Below are 7,500 nucleotides of genomic sequence, written 5' to 3'. Positions count from 1 at the left end.
AGTGCGCCTTTGCTGGGTAAGTTGTGGACATGGCAGGCACCCCCGGGACACCGGTGGAACGCGGCCGGACTCGTGGTACTCCAACCCGGGCATAATATTGGATCAAATTCGGGACTTTTGCCCACTTTCCCAACTTTTCTTCCCAATCACAGTGCGCCTTTGCTGGGTAAGTTGTGGACATGGCAGGCACCCCCGGGACACCGGTGGAACGCGGCCGGACTCGTGGTACTCCAACCCGGGCATAATTTTGGATATTTTCCGGTCCTTTTTTTCCCCACTTTCCCAACTTTTCTTCCCAATCACAGTGCGCCTTTGCTGGATAAGTTGTGGACATGGCAGGCACCCCCGGGACACCGGTGGAACGCGGCCGGACTCGTGGTACTCCAACCCGGGCATAATTTTGGATCAAATTCGGGACTTTTGCCCACTTTCCCAACTTTTCTTCCCAATCACAGTGCGCCTTTGCTGGGTGCGTCGTGGACATTGTAGGCACCCCGGAACCCTGGTGGAACGCGGCGGGACTTGTGGGACTCGAACCTGGGTGTGATTTTGGACCAAATTCGGGACTTTTGCCCACTTTCCCAACTTTTCTTCCCACTCACAGTGCGCCTTTGCTGGGTGCGTTGTGGACATTGTAGGCACCCCGGAACCCTGGTGGAACGCGGCGGGACTTGTGGGACTCGAACCTGGGTGTGATTTTGGACCAAATTCGGGACTTTTGCCCACTTTCCCAACTTTTCTTCCCAATCACAGTGCGCCTTTGCTGGGTGCGTCTTGGACATGTCAGGCACCCCGGAACCCTGGTGGAACGCGGCGGGACTTGTGGGACTCGAACCTGGGTGTGATTTTGGACCAAATTCGGGACTTTTGCCCACTTTCCCAACTTTTCTTCCCAATCACAGTGCGCCTTTGCTGGGTGCGTTGTGGACATTGTAGGCACCCCGGAACCCTGGTGGAACGCGGCGGGACTTGTGGGACTCGAACCTGGGTGTGATTTTGGACCAAATTCGGGACTTTTGCCCACTTTCCCAACTTTTCTTCCCAATCACAGTGCGCCTTTGCTGGGTGCGTCGTGGACATTGTAGGCACCCCGGAACCCTGGTGGAACGCGGCGGGACTTGTGGGACTCGAACCTGGGTGTGATTTTGGACCAAATTCGGGACTTTTGCCCACTTTCCCAACTTTTCTTCCCAATCACAGTGCGCCTTTGCTGGGTGCGTCGTGGACATGTCAGGCACCCCGGAACCCTGGTGGAACGCGGCGGGACTTGTGGGACTCGAACCTGGGTGTGATTTTGGACCAAATTCGGGACTTTTGCCCACTTTCCCAACTTTTCTTCCCAATCACAGTGCGCCTTTGCTGGGTGCGTTGTGGACATTGTAGGCACCCCGGAACCCTGGTGGAACGCGGCGGGACTTGTGGGACTCGAACCTGGGTGTGATTTTGGACCAAATTCGGGACTTTTGCCCACTTTCCCAACTTTTCTTCCCAATCACAGTGCGCCTTTGCTGGGTGCGTGGTGGACATTGTAGGCACCCCGGAACCCTGGTGGAACGCGGCGGGACTTGTGGGACTCGAACCTGGGTGTGATTTTGGACCAAATTCGGGACTTTTGCCCACTTTCCCAACTTTTCTTCCCAATCACAGTGCACCTTTGCTGGGTAAGTTGTGGACATTGTAGGCACCCCGAGACACTGGTGGAACGCGGCGGGACTTGTGGGACTCGAACCTGGGTGTGATTTTTGGATCAAATTCGGGACTTTTGCCCACTTTCCCAACTTTTCTTCCCAATCACAGTGCGCCTTTGCTGGGTGCGTGGTGGACATTGTAGGCACCCCGGAACCCTGGTGGAACGCGGCGGGACTTGTGGGACTCGAACCTGGGTGTGATTTTGGACCAAATTCGGGACTTTTGCCCACTTTCCCAACTTTTCTTCCCAATCACAGTGCACCTTTGCTGGGTAAGTTGTGGACATTGTAGGCACCCCGAGACACTGGTGGAACGCGGCGGGACTTGTGGGACTCGAACCTGGGTGTGATTTTTGGATCAAATTCGGGACTTTTGCCCACTTTCCCAACTTTTCTTCCCAATCACAGTGCACCTTTGCTGGGTAAGTTGTGGACATTGTAGGCACCCCGAGACACTGGTGGAACGCGGCGGGACTTGTGGGACTCGAACCTGGGTGTGATTTTTGGATCAAATTCGGGACTTTTGCCCACTTTCCCAACTTTTCTTCCCAATCACAGTGCACCTTTGCTGGGTAAGTTGTGGACATTGTAGGCACCCCGAGACACTGGTGGAACGCGGCGGGACTTGTGGGACTCGAACCTGGGTGTGATTTTGGACCAAATTCGGGACTTTTGCCCACTTTCCCAACTTTTCTTCCCAATCACAGTGCACCTTTGCTGGGTAAGTTGTGGACATTGTAGGCACCCCGGAACCCTGGTGGAACGCGGCGGGACTTGTGGGACTCGAACCTGGGTGTGATTTTGGACCAAATTCGGGACTTTTGCCCACTTTCCCAACTTTTCTTCCCAATCACAGTGCACCTTTGCTGGGTGCGTCGTGGACATGTCAGGCACCCCGGAACCCTGGTGGAACGCGGCGGGACTTGTGGGACTCGAACCTGGGTGTGATGCCTTTGCTGGGTGCGTTGTGGACATTGTAGGCACCCCGAGACACTGGTGGAACGCGGCGGGACTTGTGGGACTCGAACCTGGGTATAATTTTGGATAAAATTCGGGACTTTTGCCCACTTTCCCAACTTTTCTTCCCAATCACAGTGCGCCTTTGCTGGGTGCGTCGTGGACATGTCAGGCACCCCGGAACCCTGGTGGAACGCGGCGGGACTTGTGGGACTCGAACCTGGGTGTGATGCCTTTGCTGGGTGCGTTGTGGACATTGTAGGCACCCCGAGACACTGGTGGAACGCGGCGGGACTTGTGGGACTCGAACCTGGGTATAATTTTGGATAAAATTCGGGACTTTTGCCCACTTTCCCAACTTTTCTTCCCAATCACAGTGCGCCTTTGCTGGGTGCGTCGTGGACATGTCAGGCACCCCGGAACCCTGGTGGAACGCGGCGGGACTTGTGGGACTCGAACCTGGGTGTGATTTTGGATCATTTCGTGGCCTTTTGCTATGCATGCCTTCTCCCCGCTAGTTTGATGTGTGCTGCTGCAAAAGTTCCAAGAGGGCGTTTTTGCCCCCCTCCAAACCCCCTCTCTTTGTTTATAGTGCATATTTTCTGCTGGATCTACTCTCTATTTACTCCAAGGAAAAAAACTAGCCGTTCGCGGCAAATTTTTACAATCGGTCGCCAAACTACGGCACGAGGGCCGAACGCGGTACGCCGGCGTCCAAGATACGGCCCGGGGATTTTTTTGATTTTTTGGGCTTTTTTTTGATTTTTTTGGACATGTTGGGCATCCCAGGACTCGGGTGCGACTGCAGGACGTGTGGGGCTCTAACCTGGGTGTGGTTTTTGGTCATTTTCCGGAATTTTGCCCACTTTCCCAACTTTTCTTCCCAATCACAGTGCGCCTTTGCTGGGTGCGTTTTGGGCATGCGGGGGGCACCTCGGACTCGGGTGGGACGCGGCGGGACTTGTGGCACTCGTACCTGGGTGTGATTTTTGATCATTTTGTGGACTTTTCCCCAGACACTCTCCACTTGTCTACCCCACTTCCCCTGTGACTTTGCTGGGGGGGCGTTTCCCCGCTGTCCTTTGTAGTGTAAGGGTTACTTTTCTTTTTTTTCTGTCTGAAAATAGGGCCCCAAAAGGCCTCACACTCCCCGGGAAGACCTGATGGACGCCTCGGCGTCACTGAAACAGGCCAATCTGTCTGAAAATATGGCCCACGAAAGGCCTCACATTCCCCGGGAAGACCTGATGGACGCCCCGGCGTCACCGAAATACGGCAAACTGTCTGAAAATAGGGGCTCCAAGGGTTCCCCACTCTTTCTGGCCCACAAAAGGCCTCTCATTCCCCGGGAACACCTGTAGGACTCCCCGGCGTCAAGGAAATACGCCAAACCGTCTGAAAATAGAGGCCCAAAAGAACTGGAAATAATGTGTTTAATTTGGGGGGTGATGTCTATAATTATGGGGGTGCATTGGAGGCGGGAGTCCACTGGAGGGCTCCACACCGTCTGAATATAGGGCCCCAAAAGGCCTGGAATTAATGTATTTAATTTGGGGGGTGCATTTGCAGCGGGAGTCCACCGGAGGGCTCCATTTCCCCACTCTTTTGTTGACATATGGCCACAAAAGGCCTCTCATTCCCCGGGAAGACCTGATGGACGCCCCGGCGTCACCGAAATAAGCCAAACTGTCTGAAAATAGGGGCTCCAAGGGTTCCCCACTCTTTCTGGCCCACAAAAGGCCTCTCATTCCCCGGGAACACCTGTAGGACTCCCCGGCGTCAAGGAAATCCGCCAAACTGTCTGAAAATAGGGCCCCAAAAGAACTGGAAATGATGCCTTTAATTTGGGGGGTGATGTCTTTAATTTGGGGGGTGCATTGGAGGCGGGAGTCCACTGGAGGGCTACACACCGTCTGAATATAGGGCCCCAAAAGGCCTGGAATTAATGTATTTAATTTGGGGGGTGCATTTGCAGCGGGAGTCCACCGGAGGGCTCCATTTCCCCACTCTTTTGTTGACATATGGCCACAAAAGGCCTCTCATTCCCCGGGAAGACCTGATGGACGCCCCGGCGTCACCGAAATAAGCCAAACTGTCTGAAAATAGGGGCTCCAAGGGTCCCCCACTCTTTCTGGCCCACAAAAGGCCTCTCATTCCCCGGGAACACCAAAAGAACTGGAAATAATGTGTTTAATTCAGGGTGCATTTGCAGCGAGTGTCCACCAGAGGGCTCCAATTCCCCAGCTATAGTCCTGGTACTCTAAAATGATGGCACTTAGTCAAATTTCCGCCTTTTTTTGATGACTTCCAACTAGGAGAGGGACTAATTTTGCGTTCCTGACCCAGGTGGAGGACCATAGCACGTCGGCCTTCTTAAAGGGACATCCTCCTAGGCACTTAGTCAAATTTACACCTTTTTTTTGGACTTCCAGCGAGGAGAGGGACAATTTTGCGTTCCTGACCCAGGTGGAGGACCATAGCACGTCGGCCTTCTTAAAGGGACATCCTCCTAGGCACTTAGTCAAATTTACACCTTTTTTTTGGACTTCCAGCGAGGAGAGGGACAAATTTTGCTTTCCGTACCCGGGTGGAGAACCATAGCAGGTCAGCCTTCTTAAAGGGACATCCTCCTAGGCACTTAGTCAAATTCACGCCTTTTTTTTGGACTTCCAGCGAGGAGAGGGACAATTTTGCTTTCCTGACCCAGGTGGAGAACCATAGCACGTCGGCCTTCTTTAAGGGACATCCTCCTAGGCACTTAGTCAAATTTACGCCTTTTTTTTGGACTTCCAGCGAGGAGAGGGACTAATTTTGCTTTCCGTACCCGGGTGGAGAACCATAGCACGTCGGCCTTCTTAAAGGGAAATGCTCCTAGGCACTTAGTCAAATTCACGCCTTTTTTTTGGACTTCCAGCGAGGAGAGGGACAATTTTGCTTTCCTGACCCAGGTGGAGAACCATAGCACGTCGGCCTTCTTAAAGGGAAATGCTCCTAGGCACTTAGTCAAATTTACGCCTTTTTTTTGGACTTCCAGCGAGGAGAGGGACTAATTTTGCTTTCCGTACCCGGGTGGAGAACCATAGCACGTCGGCCTTCTTAAAGGGAAATGCTCCTAGGCACTTAGTCAAATTCACGCCTTTTTTTTGGACTTCCAGCGAGGAGAGGGACAATTTGGCGTTCCTGACCCAGGTGGAGAACCATAGCAGGTCGGCCTTCTTAAAGGGAAATGCTCCTAGACACTTAGTCAAATTCACGCCTTTTTTTTGGACTTCCAGCGAGGAGAGGGACAATTTGGCGTTCCTGACCCAGGTGGAGAACCATAGCAGGTCGGCCTTCTTAAAGGGACATGCTCCTAGGCACTTAGTCAAATTTACACCTTTTTTTTTGGACTTCCAGCGAGGAGAGGGACTAATTTGGCGTTCCGTACCCAGGTAGAGAACCAAGGCACGTCGGCCTTCTTAAGGGGACATCCTCCTAGACACTTAGTCAAATTCACGCCTTTTTTTTTGGACTTCCAGCTAGGAGAGGGACTAATTTTGCGTTCCAGACCCAGGTGGAGAACCATAGCAGGTCGGCCTTCTTAAAGGGACATGCCCCTAGACACTTAGTCAAATTTACGCCTGAAAATAGGGCCCCAAAAGAACTGGAAATAATGTCTTTAATTCAGGGTGCATTTGCAGCGAGTGTCCACCAGAGGGCTCCAATTCCCCCACAATAGTCCTGGTACTCTAAAATGATGGCACTTAGTCAAATTTCCGCCTTTTTTTTGGACTTCCAGCGAGGAGAGGGACAATTTTGCTTTCCTGACCCAGGTGGAGGACCATAGCACGTCGGCCTTCTTAAAGGGAAATGCTCCTAGACACTTAGTCAAATTCACGCCTTTTTTTTTGGACTTCCAGCGAGGAGAGGGACAATTTTGCGTTCCTGACCCAGGTGGAGGACCATAGCACGTCGGCCTTCTTAAAGGGACATCCTCCTAGGCACTTAGTCAAATTTACACCTTTTTTTTTGGACTTCCAGCGAGGAGAGGGACTAATTTTGCTTTCCGTACCCGGGTGGAGAACCATAGCAGGTCAGCCTTCTTAAAGGGACATCCTCCTAGGCACTTAGTCAAATTTACGCCTTTTTTTTGGACTTCCAGCGAGGAGAGGGACTAATTTTGCTTTCCGTACCCGGGTGGAGAACCATAGCAGGTCAGCCTTCTTAAAGGGACATCCTCCTAGGCACTTAGTCAAATTTACGCCTTTTTTTTGGACTTCCAGCGAGGAGAGGGACTAATTTTGCTTTCCGTACCCGGGTGGAGAACCATAGCACGTCGGCCTTCTTAAAGGGAAATGCTCCTAGGCACTTAGTCAAATTCACGCCTTTTTTTTGGACTTCCAGCGAGGAGAGGGACTAATTTTGCTTTCCGTACCCGGGTGGAGAACCATAGCACGTCGGCCTTCTTAAAGGGAAATGCTCCTAGGCACTTAGTCAAATTCACGCCTTTTTTTTGGACTTCCAGCGAGGAGAGGGACAATTTGGCGTTCCTGACCCAGGTGGAGAACCATAGCAGGTCGGCCTTCTTAAAGGGAAATGCTCCTAGACACTTAGTCAAATTTACACCTTTTTTTTTTGGACTTCCAGCGAGGAGAGGGACAATTTTGCTTTCCTGACCCAGGTGGAGAACCATAGCACGTCGGCCTTCTTAAAGGGACATCCTCCTAGGCACTTAGTCAAATTCACGCCTTTTTTTTGGACTTCCAGCGAGGAGAGGGACAATTTGGCGTTCCTGACCCAGGTGGAGAACCATAGCAGGTCGGCCTTCTTAAAGGGACATCCTCCTAGGCACTTAGTCAAATTCACGCCTTTTTTT

Source organism: Nerophis lumbriciformis, unplaced genomic scaffold (assembly GCF_033978685.3).
Source record: "Nerophis lumbriciformis unplaced genomic scaffold, RoL_Nlum_v2.1 HiC_scaffold_86, whole genome shotgun sequence".
In the NCBI taxonomy this organism is placed as follows: Eukaryota; Metazoa; Chordata; class Actinopteri; order Syngnathiformes; family Syngnathidae; genus Nerophis; species Nerophis lumbriciformis.
The sequence above is the reverse complement of the archived record's forward strand: the minus strand, read 5'-3'. Positions refer to the sequence as shown.